The sequence below is a fragment of the Akebia trifoliata genome, chromosome 6, assembly GCF_017979445.1.
Source record: "Akebia trifoliata isolate Shusen 1 chromosome 6, ASM1797944v1, whole genome shotgun sequence".
Lineage (NCBI taxonomy): Eukaryota > Viridiplantae > Streptophyta > Magnoliopsida > Ranunculales > Lardizabalaceae > Akebia > Akebia trifoliata.
In genome coordinates, this window is record NC_141380.1 from 28301309 (window position 1) to 28328305 (window position 26997).

The 26997-nt window shown below is 35.8% G+C and overlaps 1 pseudogene; it reads left to right on the top strand.

The window, feature by feature from the left end:
* The first annotated feature begins 22223 nt into the window (after window positions 1-22223).
* Window positions 22224-26346, top strand: LOC147400628 (L-ascorbate oxidase-like; annotated as a pseudogene).
* The last annotated feature ends 651 nt before the right edge of the window (window positions 26347-26997 follow it).

The window sequence follows — 26997 nt, forward strand, 5'->3', positions numbered from 1 at the left end:
TACGTTTCCGTTATGTTATTTATTTTAGGCCGGGTGGCCACACTTGCATGGTAGGAAACTGGATATCTATTCTCAACCTTGTATTGTTAATTTCTCTTTTGTTTTCAAATGAAAATATATATATATATATATATATATATATATAATATATATATATATATATATGTAGCTATTTTGTGAGCTGTTAAAGAGTTTGTGAATGCCTGAAGGGATAGTGCGTCATATCATCCGGAGTGATGTACTATCCTGGGATGTACGGTAGGGACCATCAAACTCATACGTAATATGGGACGCGTATGAGAGTGGAGTCACAACTGGAATCCGGGATATTCCTCTCTATCTTTTCCAGTGAACTTGTAATGTAAAGGTGGTCGTATACGAATGGTTTGTATATTTGGGAATCACATGCACGCCTGATAGGCATAGACGAAGATGATTGGTCAGTGATCACTAACAATCTATAGTAGTCAAACGTTCTGACACATCGAAAAGAGACCCATTGCTTACGGTCACGTCAAACGGTCAGCCTGAGCCGGATAAATGGTCAACCAAGCGTGGTAAGTGCAGCGACCGGCCACAAAATCAGGAACTAAAAGCCAGAGAGAAATTGTAACATCATGTCCCGACTGGGAGCGATCCAGTCGTGAATCCCAACACTCTAATTCCAATACTCCACCATTGTGTATTATGTATCTGCTGCTTTACTTTGATATATAAAATGAAATACATGTTTAATGTTTCCATTTGATCAATTAGATTTGTGCATAAAGAAAATGGTATAGTGAGTACTGTTGATTGATGTAATGTCAGTTTTAAAATGTTTAGTTGCTCATCCCTGGCTATATGTACCAGTTAATCGTAGTTTATTATGTAAAACTTTGATTATTTTAAAATGATTTAGTATGCTTATTCGTTCATGTTAGGAGGGGTTATTGGCAGAAATTGTTTGTTTTCCTACTGGGTAACCATTTTTACTCACCCTTTCCTTCTCTATTTTTTTTAGTTTCAGATTCAGAGCTTGGCGAGGCAAGTATAGAGTACGAATAAGGATCATCTGGTTGGTCAGATAGACAACCAGAGTTCGTCACCTGGTAAGTACTAGGGCTATACCCCCAAGTGGTGTCAATTCCCCCAGGTAGTTTTATGGATTCTGTCTTGAGTGTTAGGAATTCTGTTAGAGTGAGAAATTTTGTATAATCCTGTATTCTGGTTATTCTTCCGCACTCTGATCTTTCGTACGTTATTAGACGTGTATAAGCTTCCGCTAGTATTATATTTTGTATATGTATGCAAGATTGTATGTCATTTATCAGGTGCAGGTTGAACGCCTTGGAATGCTAACATAAACAGAGGAGACCATGCCGAAATTTCGAGGTGCCACTTAGTACCTCGAGATCTGACATGGGGATTTGTGTTAGCGTTCGACGGGGCGCCACACTAAAAATGACAAATAAATAGTCCATGTTGAATAATTTTTCGTTATGAATCCAATGGTATAATCGAATTTTAAAAATTATTGCTCTAATAAAATGTTACTATTTTAGCCTGGTCCGACTCGGTAATCGAGGATTTTGCAACTTTTATATTTGGACTCGCATTTGAACGTACTTATAGGCTAAACTATGTTTTTCGATCATTTTGAATCTAATGGTGAGGTCAGATTCTATTAAAAATGATCAGAAACATCCTAAAGTTTTACCCCTAAATCCCACTTTCAAGATTTTCTTAAAATTTCACTATTTATTTTTTTCCTCGAGATACGAATTAAAAATTCGAGGTGTTACACATCTCATGAGTTGTAAATATGAAACACAAGGGATATTAAAATCATTTATTTCTTGGGTGGAAACACAATTTAATTGTCGTATTAAAACTCTACGAATCGACAATGATTCTGAAATCGTCTCTATGAAACAATACTTAGATGCCAAGGAAATAAATTACCATCATTCATGTACTTCAACTCCCCAATAAAATGGGATGGTTGAAAGGAAATATCATCACCTTTTAAATGTGGGAAGAGCTCTTCATTTTCAAATAAACTTGCCATTGAAATTTTGGGGATAAAGTGTTTAAACAGCTTGCTATTTAATCAATCATTTACCCACACCTCTTCTTTCTTACTAATCATCATATCAACAAGCCACCTACATATAACAATCTTCGAACCTTTGGATGCCTTTGTTATGCTACCAATCTTTTACCTACACATAAATTTGATCAAAAAGCTCATCGTTGCATATTTGTTAGTTATCTACTTGGTCAAAAAGGTTATTGGATTTATGAACTTGCAACAAACAAATTCTTTTCCCCTCAAGGCGTTATCTTTTATAAACACATCTTTTCATTCCACGTTAATCCACAATAAAAATAATATGATGAGGTTGTATTTCCCTTACCTCATATCTTAGAGGAGCCGATCAACATAAAAACAAACACCCCATAAGCCAATGATCATTCTTTAACCTTATCAGCCTTACCTTCACCACCAGTGCCTTTCGAAAATGAGACTATACTAGATCCTGACACAACTGTACCATCATCACCCCCTATCACTTGTCATTATGATCAAATCAAACAATCAAATATCAAGTTCTACAATTATCACCTTTACCACACTGCCATGATTTCCCCTAGTCAGTCATCTTTCTCGCCAGGCACACATTATCCATTATTTTAGCATGTTTCTTATACACAACTCTCACCAAAATATCATAATTTTATTCGTATTATTACTACACTTTTGTAACCTAAAACTTATGAATAGGTAGTGTTAGATCTGAAATGGCAGGAAACTATGGATGTAGAATTAAATGTTATTGAGCAAAATAACAATTGGACACTCACACCACTTCCTTTCGATCATCGTCCAATCGGTTGTAAATTGGTGTACAAGATTAAACATAGCTCCGATGGCACAGTTGAACGATACAAAGCCCGGTTGGTGGCTAAAGGCTTTACCCAACGCGAAGGGATTGACTATAAGAAACATTTGCTCCTAAGGCCAAGTTAACTACAGTTCATTGTTTGTTTGTTGTAGTTGTTGTCCACAATTGGTCACTTCACCAAATGGATGTTCAAAATGTTTTCTTTCATGGTGATTTACATAAAGAAATTTATATGCAACTACCTCCCGATTTTCGTGGACAAGGAGAGGACACCTATGGTATGTCGACTCAGCAAGTCACTACATGGACTTAAGCAAATCTCTTGAAGCTGGTTTCATAAATTTATTGAAAATATTCAGCAAGATGGTTTTTATCAATCCAAGGTTGACTATTCACTTTTCACAAAAATCTCTGGTAATTCTTTCATAACCGTGCTCATCTATGTAGATGATAATGCAATCGCTGCTCTTAAAAGGTTTCTCCACATTAAATTCCACATCAAGGACCTTGACCAATTATTATATTTTCTTGGTATCGAAATTGTTCATTCTACTGACAGTATTTCAATTTTCCAACGAAAGTACACTCTTAATATCTTAGATGAAGCAAGCTTGCTTGGGGCCAAACCATTGTCGACACCTATGGAAGAAAATGTTAAACTCTTGCCCACAATAAAAAAAACCTATTGAAAAATCCATCTACTTATAGAAAGGTGGTCAGACGACTCATTTATCTCACTATTACGAGGTTGAAGATAAGTTATTCGGTTCACATTCTAAGCCAGTTCATACAAGAACCAAGAAAGCCTCATTTAGATGTTGTTCATCATTTTTTACGAATCTTAAAGGTGCACCCGGGCAAGGATTATTTTTCCTAACCAAAGGAAATTTGCTACTAAAGGGATTTTGTGACACAGATTGAACTCGATGTTTGATCACAAGACGATCAGTAACTGATTATTGCATTTTTCTTGGAGAAACTCTTATCTCATGGAAAATCAAGAAACAAACGACAGTGTCAAGGTCTTCAACAGAATTAGAATATTGGGCCATGGCCTCTCTTACATGTAAGCTTATGTAGCTCAAGTATTTGTTAGATGATCTGCGGGTAGAGTACCCACAACTAGCCAAACTATTTTGTGAGAGTAAAGCAGTACTCCACATTGTAGTTAATCTAGTTTACCACAAACGTACCAAGCACATAGATATTGATTGCCATGTTGTTCGAGAACGAATTCAGTCAGGTGCCATAGTAATTGCTCATGTTCCATCAGGCTACTAGCCTATCGATTTGTTCACTAAGCCACTCAGCTCATCAAGCTTTCATTCCCTTCTCAGCAAGTTTGGTGTTCTTGACATAAACGCTCCAACTTGAGGGGAAGTATTACAAGAAAAAAAAAATGAAGAATTGCATAATTATTGAAATGAGATCTGTTGGTTATAGGATTGTATATCAGCCATTATTTTTTGATTGATTGTAATTGATCATCTGTATATAATTTTTTAGAATAGACTAGATGATGTATTATATATGTATATGCTTTCACATTTGTATTCAAGCAATTTAATACACAAAATTTTTCAATATTTAATTTCCGTTTCAAGGCCACACCAATTTGTTGGGAACCTAGGCTACTATAAGGGATGAGAAAAACGAACTATTGAAGTTTTAAAAATCCTAGAGATCTCTCCAAATTCGTGATCACCTCACATCACTCCAAAATACTTAGAGAAACACTATTATTTGTTAGAAAAACACCATTAGAGAAGCCCATAGAGCTTCTATTTGTTAAAATTGTTTGCTCTCGAACGAAACACGAAAGTTCATCATCTAATCAAGGTCTAAAATATACTTTACTTTTATGTCAAAATATAAGGCAAGTGCACACCTATACTTTTTCTTGATCTTTTCATTATAGTGACGATATTTTATTTTTAAAGTTTCTTGAGCACTTTTTTATGTAAGAAAAAATATGTGTTTCTTTTACATATCATTTATAGTAGAAGAATTCATAAATGATGCATGGATAATGACAATGATATTTGAAAAATAATATAATTGTATAAGCATAATGGATGGGTAAAAATTCTTATTGAGCAAAAAGGAACCAGTATGCCCCTAAGATGAAAGGCCTTAAGCATCCTACGAAAGGCCCCATGTTATTTGGGTGTATGACCTAGTATATGCATGCCCAGTGTTATATAGATGGGACCTTTGCTGATATATTTTTATTTATTTATTTAATTTTTATATTAATTACAAAATAGAATATTTACAATATTTTTCATTTACTCGATATGATTATTATCTCAACTAAATCATGGGGGAGTATAATAGTACCTATAGAGATTTTGATCATGCTTTTTATTCAAAATTTTCAAATGTTCATCCCGAGGAGGTGTCTTCGTCGAATTACAGAAAAAAAAATTCATTTTTATATTTATCTTATTTTAGTTTTGATTTGTTTTGAAATAAATTATGGAAAATAATAAATCATGTGAGAATTTATTTATTATTATTTTATTTTCTGAACTCAATGTGATGGATTATCCCAAAGGAATGTTTGGGTTGTTTTATTAATTTTTTTGAATAATGAATTAAAATGATGATTGATTTTTTTATTCCAAACATTTGGGTAGATCAAATCTTATTTGTGTTTCACCCAATAAATTATTATTTTTAGACTATGATACCATAGTGATTAGATAGGGGACAAAAATATCTTTTCAAAATGGGCAAAATCATCTAAATTATATGAGTATTAAATTTTATATGTTTTTTTTTTTCTTTAAAATAAACCAAGGGAATCTGAATTTTTGTTATCTTTGCAAATGAATTCTATTTCAACCCATTTTTCTCTCAATTTTTTTTGTTGAAATTAGTTAAAATACAAAACTTTTAGGTTTATGTGTTAACTTTCCAAGCCCACCAACTGTTCGTAAATAAACTAAGCATGTAATCCGCAGTGATCATTTTTTTCAAAATGAGTATGTTTTGTCCACAATAAGACATCATACATATATTATTATTTTATTTTTTTTGAAATTTTCTCTCATATTTTCTTCTATAATGTGTGACTATATATATATATATATATATATATATATATTTTTGAAATATAGATTAAGTTGAGAATCTAATGGTTTAGAGAACACATCATATCAAAGTGTCTCGATAATCGAATAAAATCATACATTTTGGATTACCGATGTTTACTTCTAGTATTGACTGTTATAAAAAGTTTTTAAGTGTTAACCATGAAATCTCTTTTACCAAAATCATATATATATTTTTATATCTTAAATAATTTATAATATTTTGATCTACATCCTGATTCACGAGTTATGGGTCTGGGTCATGGACCCTAATTTGGCGTGTCACAAACTGCACATATTTATGTGCCCCGATGAAAACAATCTATGGTTCTATGCACAACCACGTGGGAAGAGTTTGGAGGGAGTTTGTCAGGAGAGGAGTTAGAAAATCATGACTCAAAAATAAATTACTAATTCGATCAAAATCTAACATCGAGAAGTAGGCTATCAATGGATTGTGTCCATATCATAATGGGTTCAACTTTGGACTAGTTTGAATTTGTTCTTAACAAATGTCGGTGTCAAGTTGATGAAGCAATAGGATGTTGCCATGTGTATATGATTGGTTGGTGGTAGGAGTGTCAATGGGTCGATTCCGGTTTGGTTCCTATGAAAATTAAAACCATAACCACTATATTTTTTCGATTTCAATTCTTGTTGGTTCCAGGTCCAGTTCTAAAATAAGTGGAGCCGGAACCGCCAAGAATCAAAGGCACATCGGTTTCGGTTCTCATGAATCAAATGGGTAAAAAAAATTCAAAATCACTATAAAAAAATTTCTTCTAAAAAATAATATATTATCTAAAGAGTATCACCTTAATAATAATTTATTCCACTAAATATATGATTTTAAAGATATTTTTTCAAAAATTAAAATTCATTTTTTTTACAAGTAATAAACTTTAAGAAGAGTGGCCCATTTTAAGTTCCAATATTTAGTTTATGTGAAAAATTGATGAACCTTATATAATATATGTTAATTTTAAAATATAGCAAAAAAACTTAAATAATGTATAATATAAAAATAAATGACAAAATAAATTGGTTCTGGCCTTCTAAGTACCCATGGGTACCCATCGGATAGAACCTAATGGTTCCGATTTCTATCTGTTCAGTTCCATATTAGACTGGCCTGGTTCTTATAGAAACAAAATGAGTATCGTGGTTTTTTATTCAGGATCAGTTTAAGGTACCCATTGACACCCCTAATTGGTGGAGAGAAAATTTCAAAACGATTAGGAGAAAATACGCATGGTAATATCATATTGCTTCAACAACTTAGCACATAAATTTCTTAACAGCTAATGCGCACTCACTAGACACAAATCCTACCAAAAAGTATTGAATTCAAACCTCATTTGGTAATTTTTCAATATTCGAATCGATAGCAAAATTAGGGTCTGATGAGATTGTGAACCCTTTTTTTGGAGAGCTGCTATTGGCACACAACTTTTACTTCTTACACCCCAATTAAAATAGAAAAAAACATAATCAATGGTTGAGAATAAGTAAAAGTTGGGGTGCCAATAGAAACTCTATCTTTCTTTTCCTTTTAGATTTATATTTGCTAGATTTAGGATATTTATATGAGCCTAATCCCAATTATAAACAACTGCTGAAGTCGTTTGATTTGAGATAATGCTTTGTAATGTTGAGGTATAATTTGAACCAAATTTTTGTAATGTTCGAATGGTGTGTTTCAATATTTAATTAGGATGTGATAAATAATTTAAAAAATTAGGGTGTAACAAAAAAAATTGGGGGTGCCAATGGTAGTTCTTTTTTTTTTTTTTGGATAGATATGCATGCCAATAGTAGTTCTGTTTTGTCATTGTATTCTTTTTGGATTAAATGAGAGCTGCTATTGGCACCCCAATTTCTTAAAGTATTCATCACACTTCAGATTAAAACACATTGTTCAAGCATTACAAAGGTTTGACTCAAATTATTATCTTAACATTACAAAACGTTATAACCCTTGTTTAAATAATTTCAGATGTTGTTTACAACAATGATTAGGCTTATATAAAATCTGAAACCCAAAAAATAGAAATCTAGTAAAAATAATAATAATAATAATAAAATGAGAGTTTCTATTGGCACCCCAACTTTTACTTATTCTCAATCATTTATTTATTTTCTTTATTTCTTATTGGGATATAATAAATAAATGTTCAAGAACTAATAGCAGCTCTCTCTTCTTTTAGGGGAGCGTTGAAGGGCCAAACATTTCGTTCTATAAGGATAAAGAGATAATCCTCACAAAAAATAATTCATCCCAAAACTTCTAACCCTAATTTATAAGTTGAATAACCGTTAATCGTCAATTATTTGTAAATTACTTTTGATAGGATTAGGTATTTTAGAATGGATTAACTTTTGTGAGGATGATCCTCTATGATGATTCCATAAAAAGATCATCTCTTATTCGAAAACTTATAACCTATATCAGAGGAAACAAACATGTTGGCAAAATATTTGCCCCTTGTGAACTTCCTATATTTTGTTTTGGTGAATAGAATTGTAGATTTAACTTGTCTTAAATATTATAGATGTTTTGGCACGTCAACCAGGATGTATCACACGTGTAGATGTGAAGTGTTCGATGGAAAGAAAACAAACCGTACGTACCTGCATACATCACCAAACTCCACCCATTTGCCTTCTCCATGACAGAGTGAAGAATGAATAGGCTTTTGCCTTATTTACTTTCATTAAACTAGTAGCAGAATATATATAGAGGAGGATTACAACTGAGAGCTAATGAAGTTGTTACAGATCCTACATACAAGGAGAAATACAATTAGGAAGATACAGCTAATAATAACAAATATGAATGAGTCATAACAGACTCCTAAGGCCAAGGGTACAATAGATATTGATCTTCTATCATGCCCCCTCAAGATGGAGTGCGGGAACGAAGTCCAATCTTGGATTTGATATGAAGAAACCGTTGTCTTGGAAGAGGCATGGTAAGCGCATCAGCAAATTGATCTTCGAAGGAAACATGAGCAACACAAAGAGCACCACTTTAAACTTGATGTCGAATAAAATGAAAATCAATGATAACATGCTTCATTCTTGAGTGAAAAACCGGATTGGAGCAGATGTAACACCCCGGATTTTCAACTCATATCTCGAGGAAATTAAATGGTGAGATTTGGAAGAAAATGTCGAAGGAGAGATTTAGAGTAAAATACTCGAATATTGCTATGATTAATTTTGAGGAAAATCGACTTCGCCATTAGATTCAAAAGGATCGAATATATACATTAGCCTGTAAGCAAGTCCGAATTCGAATTCGGATAGAGAAGTTATAGAATCCTCGAATTTCGTGTTAAGTGGGACCCAAAACAGTAGAATTTCGTTAGAGCGAGAATCGAAAAGATTTGATGACACCATTAGATCAGAATCGAAAAATTAGTCGAAATGGTATATTCACTTGTCAATTTCCGAGTCCGAATGGTTAAGTTACGAACGAAGTTAGAAATAAGGGGGAAATTACAAGTATGCCCCTCAGCTTTATTATAAAAGAAATCTTATTTCTTTTATTTCATTTCATTTCTCTTCTTCTCTAAGAAACCCAAACGACAGCCATTTTCAATCCAAGGGTTTCAACCCATTCCCTTCAAGTTCTAGCCCGAACGAAGCCGAGTTGAACCTCGACGAAGAAGACAAAGTTGTCGGCCACGTCGAGAGCTACAACTTCACACACCTTTGGTTGTTCATTCTTGTTCGTTTTCTCCATCCTCCATCAAAAATCAGCCGGGTAGCTCGAGTAAACCTCCACACATTCCATCCGAGGGCTTCATCGAGTTAGGAGCTAGGTCTATACTTCTTCATTAGAAGCGAAGGAGAACGTCATTGTCGGATACCTTGCAAACCCTCGCTCGTTTCGCATCCAAGTCAGCCCAACCTCGACTCTTGAGCCATCCAACCTTGAGTTGTAGTGCTAGCTTGTACCCTTGGCGTCCACAACCAAGTAAGGGACTTCCAATTCTTATTGGTAGCTTTAGATTTCTCAATGTGCATTTAGGGTTTTGAAACAAAACGTATTGTTTACTTTTGAATCGTAGAAGGTTGTTGTTTGATTTCAAATTCATGGTAGAAGTAGGTGTTTTGTTTATGTTTTATCGAATTTTGATAACAAAATCGTGGGTGGGTTGAATGATTCGAAGAATGGAAGAAGAATCCGAAACATGGATCGAAAACTCGAAGGTTCGAGTAAGGTTCAGGCTGTAGGTGGGAAGGGTCGGTGCCACCGGCACCTACCGAAGGCATTCTGTCGGTCCCACCGACAGAATGAGCTTCTGCCACCGACGAAGCTAAACAGCGCGAGAAATTTTACACTGTCGGCAGGACCGTCGGTCCCACCGACATCTGCCGATGTGTATTATGTCGGTTCCACCGACAGCATCTTGTTCCTGCCGCCGACAGCCACCGACAGACACAGTTCTCTTCAGAACAGTGTTCTGACTCTTGGCTTGACTTCCTCACACCTTATACACTATTTCTCACCCTTTATTTCATTAAAAACATTTAAGTAAATGTCCTCTTTAATTTTTACTTTCCATTTACTTTAAGTTCTTTAATGAAATTAAGGTTTTACCCCCCATTTCGGAACAATGGGAATGGTTTTAAGATCCAAATCTCAAAGGATCAAAATCCGAATTTTGGTTTTAAGAACAAAACGTATTTTTCGACGTTTTCGGCAAGTTTTCAAAATATAATAACTTTCGTATTACTTTGAATTATATTACGAAAACTATATGGTTGCGAATCTCGTGATCGAGACTTTCATTTCGAAAAACCCGTTTTCAATTTCGAGAACTTTGAAAAAATGAATTTTTGACACTTAGCCAAATTTTCACACAGCTTTCTCTATTTTTAACAGCCTTGGTCCCGAGCATCGCTGGGACTTTATTTTTAAATAAACTTTGAGGGTTTTTAATGGAAAGACCAAAAGAATGACTTTGAAATATTGAAAATGGATGATTGATTTGAAAAGACGAAAAATGAGAATGTTGAAAGAATGGGAAAGGGATGAAACGGTAAATTGTCAGAATCACACCCCCGGGGTGATGTCTGCCTTTTACATTGTATGTTGTGTGTAGGTTGGTGAAAGGATATCCAGGTTATTAATGAAAGGGTTGCATGTTTATTTCCGATTATGTTAGCGCTTGCGCTGAGTACTGTTATTTATTTTTAGGCCGCGTGGCCACGGTTGCATGGTAGGAACTGGATATCCGTTCTCAACCCTGTTCTGTTAATTTCTCTTTTGTTTTAAATGAAAAATCATATATGTACGTAGCTATTTTGTGAGCTGTTAAAGGGTTTGTGAATGCCTGAAGGGATAGTGTGTCACATCATCCGGAGGGGTGCACTATCCTGGGATGTACGGTAGGGACCACCAAACTCATACGTGGTATGGGACGCGTATGAGAGTGGAGTCACAACTGGAATCCGGGTCCATTCCTTTCTTATCTTTACCAGTGAACGTGTATTGTAAAGGTGGTCGTATACGAGTGGAGTGTCATTTGGGAATCACATGCACGCCTGATAGGCATAGACGAAGATGATTAGTCAGTGATCACTAACAATCTAGTAGTAGTCGAACGTTCTGACACATCGAAAAGAGACCCATTGCTTACGGTCACGTCAAACGGCCAGCCTGAGCCGGATAAATGGTTCCGCAAGCGTGGTAGACACGACCAGCCACAAAATCAGGAACTACGATGTTATTGGGAATATCATGTCCCGACTGGGAGCGATCCAGTCGTGAATCCCAACTCTTTAATTCCAATACTCCACCATTTGTATTATGTATCTGTTGTTATATTTCGGATTATAAATGAGAAGCATGTCTATCATTTCAATGTTGGCAATCTTATTTGCATAAAATGAAAAACGTATGATGAGTATGGATGATTGATGCTATGTAAAATTTTTAAAACTGTTTAGTTGCTCATCCCTGGCTATATGTACCAGTTGATCGTATTTTATCTTGTAAAACCTTGCATGTATTAAAATGTTCAGTATGCTTTATTCGATCATGCTTAGGAAGGGTTATTAGTAGGAATTGGCTGTGGACTTGCTGGGTAACTTTCGTTACTCACCCTTTCTCTCCTATTTTTTTTAGTTTCAACACTTGCAGCTACCGAGACAGGCGTAGAGTCAGTATTTGAGGAGTATCTGGTCGGGCAGATCGACGATCAGAGTTTATTGCCTGGTGAGCACTAAGGCTACATCCGTTAGAATTGCCAGTTTCATCCAGGATGTATGTAGTTTTTGGATTGAGAGTTTAGGCCATGTTAGAGTGAGAGTATTTTGTAAGCCTGTATATGATTAGATCTTCCGCACTCTGATCTACTTACATGTTAGATGTAATTAGTCTTCCGCTGTTCATTTCCTGTATTTACAGCTTTATATACAGGTTGTATTATAAATTGATTTATCAGGTTTGAGTTCCGTGAAACGTTAACATAAACAGAGGAGACCATGCCGAAATTTCGAGGTGCCACCTAGTACCTTGGGATTTGGCATTGGGATTTGTGTTAGCGTTTGGCGGGGCGCTACAGCAGAGTTGGGTGGCCCCAACATTATCACAATATATTACTGGACAACAAGGAAGTGAAATACTAAGATCTGATAAAAGATAACAAAACCAATTTAGTTCAGCAGCAGTATTGGCAACAGAACGATACTCTGCCTCAGTTGATAATCGTGCAACGATCTTTTGCTTTTTAGAACTCCAAGAGACTGCATTTTTGCCAAGATAGACAATATAAGCTCTTGTTGAGCAGAAAGTATCTTTGTCTCCAACCCAATCAGCATCAGAAAATGCATTTAAACTGAGAGATGAGTCAATAAAGGCAAGTAAAGTGGTGGATGAGTTTTGATAAATTTGTAGACCATCATCAATGGTACCCACCAAATAACGTAAAAGCCTCTTGACAAAGGACCAATGGTCTGTGGTTGGGCAATGCATATATTGAGAGAGTTTGTTGACAGCGAAAGCTATATCTGGCCGTGTAATTAGGAGATACTGGAGGCTGCCAACCACTTGACGATACTCAGATGGATCAGGAAGTGGAGTTCCGGAATTCAACATGAGAGAATGACTTGTGGTGATGGGAGTGAGAACTGATTTGGCATCAATCATTTTTGTCTGAGATAAAAGATCTAGAATATATTACCGCTGAGAGAGTAACATACCATATTCGTTGGGGACAACCGCTACGCCCAGAAAATAGGTTAAAGTGCCAAGATATTTTAGTGAAAATCACTGAGCAAGAACTGTCACAAATTGATTGACTATGGCAGAAGAGTTACCCGTAAGGATAATGTCATCTACATACACAAGTAGATACAAAATACGGCCAGCAGTGTTGAAGACAAATAAAGAGGCATCAGCATGTGAGTTTTTAAACCCAGAAGACAGAAGAAATTTTCTCAATTCCTGATACCATGCCCGAGGAGCTTGTTTCAGTCCATAGATTGCTTTCTTGAGTTTACACACATGTGTTGGATTGTCTTGATCAACAAATTCGGGTGGTTGTGACATGTAGACATTTTCGGAGAGGTTACCTTGAAGAAAGGCATTGTTAACATCTAGTTGTCTAAGGGACCAGCCACGACTCACTGCTAGACTGAACACAACTCCTATGGAGGTTGGTTTAACCACAGGGCTGAATGTGTCATGATAGTCTATGCCAGGACGTTGATGAAAGCCCTTGGCTACAAGGCGAGCTTTGAACATGTCAATTGAGCCATTAGATTTGCGTTTAATTCGAAATATCCACTTACATCCTACTAGATTCTGGTGAGTATCTGGGGGAACCAATTGCCAAGTTCCATTTTTGACTAGAGAATCATACTCCTCAGACATAGCTTGACGCCATTTAGGATCTTTTAGAGCATGTATCACTATATTTGGTTCAAGGTCAACTGGTGTGGAGAGTTGTGTGTGAAGATTCATTTTTTTAGGGGTTTGTGGATGCTATTCTTGGCTCGAGTGATCATTCTATGAGTGGGCTGGGGTTGAGTTGTAGGTAGGAGAATGTTGGTTGTGGATTGGGGAGAAGGTAGTTGAGTTACATGGTTCAGTGAGGTGGGTTCAGTTGTGGCGTTGGGCAGGGAGAGTGGTACTGGTGCTTCGCTGGGGAGCTGCTGAAGAGTGCCATCTGCCGATGGTGTATGGAGTGGCGTGAGAGGTGTAGTAGATACACGAAAGGGTTGTGGAATCCAAGTGGCAATGGAGTTGGGTTGATGACGAAATGAAAGATTGGAGATGTGTGTGAATGGAAAGGAGGACTCAACAAACTTAACATGTCTAGAAACATAGATTTTAGAGGTTGAGGGATCAAGGTAGTGATAGGCACTTTGAGTTAAAGAATAACCAATGAAGACACATGGTTTGGAACGGGAATCTAGTTTGTGAGTGGTATAAGGTTTAAGTCAGGGGTAACAAAAACAGCCGAAAATTCTTAATTTTGAGTAGTTAGGAGCTGTTCCGAAAATCTTTTCAAATGGAGAGGAGAGATTGAGAGTTGGAGTGGGCATTCGATTGATTAAGTAAACTGAGGTAGCAAAGGCATGAGACCAATAAGCTAGAGGAAGTGAGGCATGAGTAAGTAAGGCTAAACCAGTTTCAACAATGTGAAGATGACGTCTTTCGGAGAAGCCATTATGCTCAGGTTTGTGAGGTGGTGTAGTGAGATGAGAGATGCCATTTTCAGCAAGAAAATTAGCAAGGGTGACGTATTCACCACCATTGTCTGAGTAAAGGGCCTTGATGTGTCTGTCAAAGTATTTTTCAACAATGGTTTTGAACCGAATAAAGATTGCTTTGACATCAGATTTTTGTTTTAGAGGATAAAACCAAACATATTTGGTGAAGTGATCAATAAATATGACATAGTATTTAAAGCCTTCATTTGAGATTATTGGTGAGGTCCAAACATCAGAGAATATTGTGTCAAGAGGGTGAGCAAAGAAGATTGTTGATTTGGAGAAAGACAATTTATGACTTTTATTGCATAAACAAGCATTACATGAAAAATTAGATGATATAGATGAAGAGGAGCCTAGTTTATTGCTGAAAACAATGTGTTTCAAGATTGAAAATGCTTGATGTCCTAGCCTATGATGCCACTCAGAGGGAGAGGTCTTTATGTTGTAAAAGGCAAGAATTGGAGAAGAGATTGGCCACTCATATACACCATCTTTAGTGTGTCCCTTCAGTAGTGCAGCTCCCGTGCGAAGTTCCTTCACAATAAAAGAAGATGGTAAGAATTCAATAGAAACATTGTTTGTAACACAAAACTGTGAAATTGAAATCAGATTCTTTTTCATTGCAGGAACACAAAGCACATTATTTGATTGAAAAGTGTTTTGAGAGGCTGTTGTGAGAGAGGTGGAACCAGTGTGGGTGATTGGAAGATTCGAGCCATCTCCAATCATTATGTCATCCAAGCCACTGTAGGGAGTGTGGAGGGAAAGGTTGGTGAGATCAGAGGTAACATGATGAGAGGCTCCACTGTCTAGGAGTCACATTGGAGTGGGAGATGAACTAGCTGCATAATGTGCTCTTGGTTGCCATGGTGAAGTAGAGTGATTTGGTGGAAGAGTGGTGTTGTTGTTGGGTGAGGAAACTGGAACCAACCGAAAGGAGGGGCATTTTTTTGCAGTGTGGCCTTGGATTCTACAGATCTGGCAGTATCCTAGGTATGGACGAAAAGGACGGTTGCCAGGAGAAGAAGGTGGTCCACCATTTGGTGGTGTGGGATACCAATTGGCATTGTGGTTGGAGGGACGCCAAGAGGTGTTGTTGTTGGAACCTGAGTGAGAGCGCCAGTTTGGTGTGTTGCGGCTGGTAGGAGCTGGTAGGATTGGCAGTGGCTGGGAATAGAGATGGTTCTAGCATTGGCATTTGCAAGGTTACTTCAAAGTTGAGCAATTTTTCATCAAGTTCTTCAAAAGTAATTGAAGAATCTCGGGCTTGAACTGCCCTAACTAATTCCTTGTAATCATCTCCAAGGCTGTCAAGAACTTTCTCTGTTAGATCTTCTGCATCAAGTGGGACTCCAAGAAGGGCAAGTTCATCAGATCGGGCTTTGATGTTTTGCATATATTCTGAGATACTTTCAGAACCTTTGGTAAGTTTCTTTAGAGAGTTTTTAACTTGCTTGATGCGTTCGTGAAATGGCTTGGCATATGTGTTGGCCAAGGTATTCCATGCTTCACAAGAAGTTCTGGATTGAGCAATGAAGGGAATGATAGTTGGGGAGAGGGAGCCAATGAGGGCATTGAGGATGAGCTGGTCTTGTCTAATCAAGAGAGTATATGCTGGATTGGTGCTGGTGATGTTATTATGAGTGATGGTGGCTGTGGGACATGGTTTTGTTCCATCAACATAACCTAGGAGGTCATACCCAATGAATAGGGTGTGAAACTGTAGTTTCCAGGATAGGTAGTTGCTGGATGTGAGTTTAAGAGGAGTTTGGGCAGCTACGTTGATGGTAATGAGTGTATTGTGACTGTCATTGGTGTTTTGAAAGGATGTTTGGGTAGCAGTTGTGGCCATTATGGTGAGAAAGGGAATGATAGTTAGGAAGGAAAAGGGAAAAAAAAATTGGACTATCACTTATGCTCTGATACCATGACAGAGTGAAGAATGAATAGGCTTTTACCTTATTTACTTTCATTAAACTAGTAGCAGAATATATATGGAGGAGGATTACAACTGAGAGCTAATGAAGTTGTTACAAATCCTACATACAGGGAGAAATACAATTAGAAAGATACAGCTAATAATAACAAATATGAATGAGTCATAACAGACTCCTAAGGCCAAGGGTACAGCAGATATTGATCTTCTATCACTCCAAACTCTGCATCACTCCCACTTCGTTCTAGCTCACACGTACCTATGCTAGCTACTCCAACCAATATCAACGTCCCATCACCTGCACCCCACAATTCATCTCCTAATCTCTCTCATACAATGACTGTTAGACCCAAAAAAATATTATTTACCCTCTTACCAACCAAAAACTTACTTAGAGGCTTCAAAGTCACAACCTTAGAGACTTGTTATGTCATAAGATCTCTCGAGGGACTTGGACCTTAGTCCCCAAACCAACAAATCAAGTTCCATCAGGGAAGGCTTAATATTAAGTGAGGATCGGTTATTAAAGAAGGATTTTCGACGAAAATTTAGATAAAGTTGATAGGCATTCTCGATTTTTTGCTATTATTACTTCGTTATTTTCTACTTCCGCAAACGCAATTATGAAAAGCACCTTATTAGGTGCTTTGCCAAAACTGTGGGATGTGCAATTTTTTTATCAAATGGATCTCAAAAGCATTGTTCCAAGCCTGTTATCAAAGACCTACTTAATTTCCAAGCCCAATGCCTCATGAGTACTGTTTGTATAAATTAATCATTATATATGAAGAAAGAGCAAGCAAATATATATGGATCTATCAAATGAATCATAAATGTCCACATGGTTCATGAAATATACCAGGAGTTGGTCTTGCAATCCAACACCCAGGACCATGCATAGTCTGCAGAATTGGCAATTTTTTTACGTCTTGATTTCTGATTTGTTTATAAATTCAAAGGTAAGTTAGTAAAATCCCTTGCTAAATGGGCAATATTAGTGTTATCCTTTGTGAAATGCAAGATAAAGTCAATCCGGTCAAACCATTAACAAATAATGATTGTCCCTTGACAAAGATGGTAAAATATAAAAAATACCTTTATATGTTAAAATTACGAAAAATATCCTTTGATCAGGGGCGAGGCTAGTCAGGAGCTGGTGGGGCAATTGCCCTGATAGAACTTTGAGATACCCCTATATTTTCAACTAATTACATGCCCCATTTGTCCCCACTCCCTCACCTCTCTACCCGTTTGCCCTCACACCGCTCCCCTCCCTCCAATCCTCTCCACCTTTCAATTTTTTGCTGATGACATTGCTGCTTGACCAGGCCTTCTCATATACTAATTGGAAATGACTTAAATATCCTTTTCTTCAACTACTAACCAAAAACCTTTGAATTTCTCCCTAAAACCATTCATCTTCAAGTTCTTCAACTATACAACTAACTATAGTTTGCCCCCCACTACAAGAAAACCCTAGCTCCACCCCTACCTTTGATTAAAATAACCCAACTATGTTTGATGTAATCATTCTAAACAATAATTGTGAGAATTCTAATCGTTTTCAACCCAATGTCACATCATTTTAAACTTAAATATTTTAGTTTTGAAGTTAAATTACCTCTTTACAACATGTTCTTATCATTTTCTATTTATCCCAAAGGCATTCTTTAACCCAATGCTTTGAAGCTCCACATGAAAAACATTGAAACTAAAAAAAAAATTGAGAAAAAATATGAAGCAATGAAGAAAATGAAATTAGTAATACCCCCTCCTACAACTATTAATATTAGTTTTACTCCCCCCTCTCTCTCTCTCTGTCTCTCTCACACAATAAAGAGCACCAACAAGTTTTTTACTTAATTTTTCCACGGAAACTTAAGTCTTGAAGTAAAAAATCTTAAAAGAGTTCACATGAGAGTTCAAACCTCCATCCATTGCACGAAATATGAGCTCTTTAACTTGATTAATTAAATATACCCCAAAATCGAAATTAGGTTAAAAGGCATTAATGATAGAATTTCAAAGCAATGGATCTAAGAAATAAAAACCCTAACACTTTTGAGAACAATTCAACAATAACAAATACATACCCTTATTAGAACAGGTGAGATAATGGTAAAATCCTAAGTTGAAGTAAGGGTTTCTCTTTTACTTTAATGGTTTTGATTAGATTTTTATTATTACAAATAAAACAATAGCATTTTTGTAATTTAAATACTATAAGGGTAGTTTGAATATTCGGATGGTAAACTCTCAATTGAACAAACATTGGTAACAATTTGACTGCATCAACAAAAATATAGGGGAGCTAGACCACATCTTGCATTTTGTGTGTGGGTAACCCTAATTTTACCTATTTCGCATGGGGTGTTACTATAATAACTTTTTTTTTTAAATGATATTCAGCAACGGGGATCATGGAAGGTTACCCCTAATTTTCAAAATCAGATTTGGAGATTGGTAGTGGTTATTTAATTTCCAACCTTGTTTTATGAGATTCAAATCTCTCTCATCAATCATCATCATCATGAATGCTTAAATATTAAATCTAATGGCTAGAAATCAACAACGAGAGACCAAACAAAACCATCACAACTTAGTGGACCAGAATTAGTATGTTGCATGGCAGAATCTCTCTTTCGTATATTCACTTATAGTACTTCATTGTTCACCCACCACCTTATATTCTATAGCTTTATTAATTCTGTAAAGCTAATTATAAACACCACCACCACAACAGTCCCATGAGTGTGACTGTGACACTGTGACTCCTTTTTTTTTTTTTCTATATATATCCTTCTGAGTTCTATATATATATATAGGGTCCCGTTCAGCAACAAACATTTTGGCAAAACATTTTTCGAAACATGGGTTAGAGGTTTTGGAATGGGCTGATTTTTGGTGAGGATGATCTCTATGGTGAGGAGATCATCCTCACCAAAAATCAGCTTATTCCAAAACTTCTAGCCCCAGTTTACAAGTTGAAAAATCATGGACCGTCCATTTTTTGTAAACCATTTTTGATGGGGTTAGAAGTTTTGAAATGGGCTGATTTTTGGTGAGGATGATCTCTACGGTGAGAAGATCATCATCACCAAAAATCAGCCCATTCCAAAACCTCTAACCCATGTTTTGAAAAATATTTTACCAAAATGTTTGTTGCTGAACATTTCCCATATATATATGGGTCCCGTTCTCCATCCTAAGCTTTACCCTACACTTTAACAAACGTGTTTTGTCCTACATGGGTTAGAAGTTTTGGAATGAGCCGATTTTTGGTGAGGATGATCTCTATGATTAGAAGATCATCCTCACCAAAAATCAGTCCATTTCGAAATTTTTAGCCCCATGTTTACAAGTTGAAAAATCTTGAACCGTCCATTTTTTGTAAACCATTTTTGATGAGGTTAGAAGTTTTGGAATGAGCTGATTTTTGGTGATGATGATCTCCTCACCATAATGATCATCCTCACCAAAAATCAGCCCATTCCAAAACTTCTAACCCATGTAGGACAAAACACGTTTGTTAAAATGTAGGGTAAAACTTATGGTGGGGAACGAGACCCATATATATATATATATATATATATATATATAGGGAAATGTTCAGCACCCTAAGTTTTGCCACACACTTTAACAAACGTTTTTTGTCCTACATGGGTTAGAAGTTTTGGAATGGGCTGATTTTTGGTGAGGATGATCTCTATGATTAGAAGATCATCCTCCCCAAAAATCAGCCCATTCCGAAATGTTTAGCCCCATGTTTACAAGTTGAAAAATCGTGGACCGTCCATTTTTTGAAAATCATTTTTGATGGGGTTAGAAGTTTTGGAATGGGCTGATTTTTGGTGAGGATGATCTCTACGGTGAGTAGATCATCCTCACCAAAAATCAGCCCATTCCAAAACTTCTAACCCATGTTTACCAGCTGAAAAATCGTGGACCGTCCATTTTTTGTAAACTGTTTTTTATGGGGTTAGAAGTTTTGGAATGGGCTGATTTTTGGTGATGATGATCTCCTCACCGTAAAGATCATCCTCACCAAAAATCAGCCCATTCCAAAACCTCTAACTCATGTTTTGAAAAATGTTTTGCCAAAAAGTTTGCTAAAAAGTTGGCCATTGAACGCCCCCCCTATATATATATGGGTAGTGTTCAATGGCAAACTTTTTGGCAAAATATTTTTCAAAACATGAGTTAGAAGTTTTGGAATGGGCTGATTTTTGGTGAGGATGATCTCTACGGTGAGGAGATCATCATCACCAAAAATCAGCCCATTCCAAAACTTCTAACCCATGTTTACAAGCTGAAAAATCGTGGACCGTCCATTTTTTGTAAACTGTTTTTGATGGGGTTAGAAGTTTTGGAATGGGCTGATTTTTGGTGATGATGATCTCCTCACCGTAGAGATCATCCTCACCAAAAATCAGCCCATTCCAAAACCTCTAACTCATGTTTTGAAAAATGTTTTGCCAAAAAGTTGGCCATTGAACGCTACCCATATATATATATATGGGGAATGTTCAGCAACAAACATTTTGGCAAAACATTTTTCAAAACATGGGTTAGAGGTTTTGAAATGGGCTGATTTTTGGTGAGGATGATCTCCTCACCGTAGAGATCATCCTCACCAAAAATCAGCCAATTCCAAAATCTCTAACTCATGTTTTGTCAAAATGCTTGTTGCTGAACGAGACTTATATATATATATTATATATATATATATATATATATATATATATATATATATAGGGTCCCGTTCGGCACCCTAAGTTTTACCACACACTTTAACAAACGCGTTTTGTCTTACATGGGTTAGAAGTTTCGGAATGAGCTGATTTTTGGTGAGGATGATCTCTATGGTGAGGAGATCATCCTCACAAAAAATCAGTTCATTCCAAAACTTCTAACCCCATCAAAATTGATTTACAAAAAATGGACGGTCCACGATTTTTCAACGTGTAAACATGGGGCTAAACATTTCGGAATGAGCTGATTTTTGGGGAGGATGATCTTCTAATCATAGAGATCATCCTCACCAAAAATCAGCTCATTCCCAAACTTCTAACCCATGTAGGACAAAAAACGTTTGTTAAAGTGTGTGGTAAAACTTAGGGTGCTGAACATTTCCCATATATATATATATATATATATATATATATATATATAGGGTCACGTTATTACGACCCCCTTTGCGACACACCTTTTTGTCTTATATGGGCAAAAATGTTTGGAATGGGCTGATTTTTTGTGAGGATGATCTCTATGGTGAGGGGATCATCCTGGCAAAAAATCATCCCATTCCAAAACTTCTAACCCCATCAAAATTGATTTACAAAAATTGGACGGTCTATAATTTTTCAACAAAAATCGGACGGTCTAGAAGTTTTGGAATGGGCTGATTTTTTGCCAGGATGATCCCCTCACCATAGAGATCATCCTCACAAAAAATCAGCCCATTCCAAACATTTTTTCCCATATAAGACAAAAAGGTGTGTCGCAAAGGGGGTCGTAATAACGCTGTTCATATATATATATATATATATAGAGATATAGAGAGAGAGAGAGATGGGTTTAGTATTTTGTTCTACTTTTAGGTCTAAGAAGAAGATATATCTTCTTCACCTTCTCTTGTGTTTCTTCTCATCAGTTTTGTTTGAAATCTGTTTGGGTTCAAAGGTTAGACACTTCAGATGGGAAGTTGAGTACATGTTTTGGTCCCCAGATTGCACTGAGAACGTTGTGATGGGAATCAATGGTCAGTTTCCTGGACCCACTATCAAAGCTAAAGCTGGAGACACCATAGTTGTTCATCTAACCAACAAACTCTTCACAGAAGGAGTCATCCTACACTGGCATGGAATATGACAGGTATGTATATTATCATCTCTCTCTCACATAGGTGACACGTGTAATTTCAGTATGTTTGTTTTGCTTGATGATGATGCATGATAACAGTTAGCTAGAAACACCATGGGCTGATGGAACTGCGTCTATCTCACAATGTGTGTTATAAATCCCGAGGAAACCTTTGTTTATAGGTTCAAAGTTGATAAGGTACGCAAAATACAAATAAAAATTGTTTGTTTCCTTGAGATACGATTATAAAAACATCTACGGTGTCATGTGCAGTAAATCTAAATATCACCCCAGCATTACTCGTGATTTAATCTTATATTAATGATGTGGTAATATTTAAAAATAAATAAAATAAAATAATGTTTGATTTTGTGGGATGTGTGTTATGGTGTTATAGGCAGGTACATATATCTATCATGGGCACTATGGGATGCAAATTAAGATCAGCTGGGTTCTATGGGTCTTTGATTGTTGACGTGGCAGATGGTGAGAGTGAGCCCTTCCATTATGATGGAGAGTTCAATTTGCTCTTGAGTGATTGGTAGCATCTCAGACGGCCCATCAGATGGAAGTGGGCCTATCTTCCATTCCATTTCGTTGGTTTGGTGAGCCTCAGGTTTATACGATAACACTAACATGTTTAATAATAATAAAACATGCATTATATATGTTTGAGTCCGACTAGCCTGACTAACATGGTGCACTGTCAAAAGGACCTCGAGATTCATATAACAAAAGTCCTCAAGATCCATAACAAATCTCGAGGTCTTTTTTATGATGGATCAAGCTTGGTTTAAACCGTATCGAATGATCCCATATAAATAAATAAAGACAGATTGTATTGCCACACCAACTTTCGTTAATGCCACACCAATTCATATATATACAAGTAACCAAAGAATTAGTACATCTTGGGGTGGCGTTAGCAAAAGTTGGTGTGGCAATAGAAGCTCTCTAAATAAATAATTATAATTAAATTGAAAAAAAAAAAAACAAATTTAATTAGTTTTTCTGCTATAAATAAACGTTTTCAGTATCATTTTTTTTTAAATATTTTTATTTGTTGCTTTTTACAGTCTCTGCTCATCAATGTTCAACTGCTCTCTCGCAGCAGCGCATTATAGCAACTCGTCTACCACTCTGTGTAAAATAAAAAGGAAATGGGCAATGCGCACCCCACGTTCTCCATGTGCACCCAAACAAGATCTACAGACTCAGGATTGCTAGCACTACCTCTCTTACCTCTCTCAACTTAGACGATGTTTGTTTGCGCTATTTTTTAGCGTTTATTGCTGAAAAAAATTAAATTTAGCACTTGTGTCAAAATAGCGCGTTTGTTTACTTTATATTTTCAGCTCTTACTATTGAAAATAAGTGAAAAAAATTCAATACTATTTTGATGCTGAAAAAAAATGTTGAAGCGGTAAGCACTTAATTTTTTTCAATACGAACAAGTATGCCCTTTGTTTTTTTGAGCATGGACAAGTATACCCTTATTCTTAAAAGAATATTACCTCTTATATCCCATGGATAAGTATATAAACACCCCACAAATTAATAAACCAACACCATGACTAAATTATTTTGTCTTATATGAGTTAAAAGTTTTGGAATGAGTTGATTTTTGGTGAGGATGATTTTTACAATGAGGAGATCATCCTCACCAAAAATCAGCACATCTTGAAACTTCTAATCTTATCAAAACAAGTTCAAGAACTGTAAATTGTCCCTTTAAAAAAAAAAACTATTTTTGACGAGTTAGAAGTTTCAAAATGGATTGATTTTTGGTGAGGATGATCTCTAGACCATATAGACCATCCTCACTAAAAATTTGCTCATTCCAAAAACTTTAACCCATATAAAACAAAAACAAAAAAAAAATGGCTATAGTGTGGGTTGCCCTTATTAATGCATAAAGTGCTTTTATAATTACACATCCTTCATTTCCATTGAAAATTATTCATCCAAAATTAAGTTATTTTAAAGTTGATTTCGAATTTTGGTGACTTGAATAACATTATCATTTTTAATTTGAAATTTATGAGCTTTTATAAATAGAAATTATTAGTTACAAATTGAAGATTTGAGTATTATTTATTATTTAAAAATAAATTATATTTTAATTTTATAAGAAATAATATATTTTATTATGTTTGATAATAAATAAACATTTGAAACATGCAAAAAATGTATAATATGATTGTAAGGGTAACAAAGACAATTTACCAGTTTCAGCAATGTGGAACAAATATGATTCAGCATATAAACAAATAACTTTTTCAGCACTTAAATTTCAGTGCTTATAAGTTTCAGTGCTTAAAGTTATTCAGCACTTATTTTTTTCAGTTTAACAAACACCTTAGCCATTAAGGTAATAAAAAATTTAAAAAAATTATTAACACACCAATTTTTTACCTATAACACACCAAATTAATGTTGACCATTTTATAAGTGATTGGCATGCTTTAGGTAAAAGTTAGTGTGCCATTAGAATCTCTCTTAATAACTCTTTCTCTTTTTTTAAATATTTTATACTTAATTATTAGTATTATTAATTAATTAATTAATTAATTTAATTATAATATTATTTAATGAAATTAATATTAAGTCTTATAAATATGTGTTGGGTTCAAGTGGCTCATGAATATGTAAAAACACATTATCTCAATCATGTAAACATGAAATTGCGACGGTCAAGATTTGTGTATCCCGATAATACTTATCTTGAGAATAAATCTCAATGGTTAGATTTCAATCAACTATTTTTTATTTTTTTTCTTTAAGCATCTTCAATACTTTTCTTTTTCAATAATACTCTTCTGGAATAATCCAATGAAATATAATTTTTTTTACGAATCCTTCAGAATCATAAGATGGTGGTGATCAAAGCTGATGGAAATTATGTTCAACCGGTGGTCGTCGATGACATGGACATTTACTCGGGCGAGAGCTACTCGGTCCTCATCACAACAGATCAGAACCCATCCATGAACTATTGGTTATCCGTAAATGTGAGAGGAAGAAAACCTTTGACCCCACCCGGGCTTACCATATTAAACTACCTCCCAAACACTGTTTCAAAACTCCCAACATCCCCACCACCTCTCTCTCCTGCATGGAACAATTACACTCACAGCAAATCCTTCTTCAACAAAATATTTTCCTCACTAGGCTCTCCACAGCCTCCTATACATCACAACCGTCGTCGGATCTTTCTCCTCAACACCCAAAACAAGATCAACGGTTACACTAAGTGGGCTATCAACAACATCTCCTTAGTCTTACCCACAACACCTTATCTTGGTTCCATCAAATTTGGCCTAAATGGTGGATTTGATCATCAAAGCCCACCAGAGAATTTTTCAAGTGATTACGACATAATGAGGCCACCCATGAATCCGAATTCGACATATAGTAGTAGTGTGTACATGCTCGATTTCAACCATACATCGATGTGATTCTTCAGAATGCAAATATCTTATCAAAGAATGTTAGTGAGATACATCCATGGCACTTGCATGGGCATGATTTCTGGGTGTTGGGTTATGGTGAAGGGAAATTCGATGTAGAAAATGATGTAAAGAGATTCAATTTGAAAGACCCACCATTGAAAAACACAGTCGTGATCTTCCCATACAGATGGACGGCTATATGGTTCATTGCAGGTAATCCAGGAGTTCGGGCTTTTCACTGTCATATAGAGCCTCATTTACATATGGGTATGGGTGTGATATTTGCTCAAGGTGTTGAGAGGGTCAAGAAGATACCTAATGAAGCTATAGGGTGTGGGTTGACAGGGAAGATGTTGATGAACAACCACCACAATGCATGAGAGAGAGAGAGAGTATTAGAATGAATTAGGGTTTTAACTCATAATAAAATGTATTTCATCCTAATCTAATATCGTAAAGTAGGGCTGTCAATGGATCGGTTCGGATCAGAATGAGGTTGATAATGGGAGCAATCCGATAATGATTGGATCCAGAAGCAATCTGATAAAAGTGGATCTAACATTGCCATGTTTTTTATCGGACCAACATATTAAGATCAAAATCTGATGATCCGATTTCATATAAAAAATATATATTACTTGTTGGTCACAAGTCATCGGTTGCACCCCAACCATAATTCTTATTTTTAAAATCCCTAACAGTTGCACCACGTTTCAATGATCTCAACTCAATTTTTTCTTGATGTATCGGTTTCAAGAAATTAAATACAACTTCAAAAGAAGATAGGTAGTGTTAGACTGATATGAGTTTTTAAAGGAGTGCAAGTAAAAAATATTTAAGTCATGAAGTGCAATTGGTGATGATTGATCTGCAACTAATCGGTCTCATAATAAATTACATAATTTCTCACATTTTATAAGATCAGTGCCCAATCCTTATCAAAACCCAAATGCTCGATCCAAGTATCAGACTTCCCTTTATCACTCTATCGTGCACCTTTGATAAAAACTGCTCCAACTCATTTAACACCA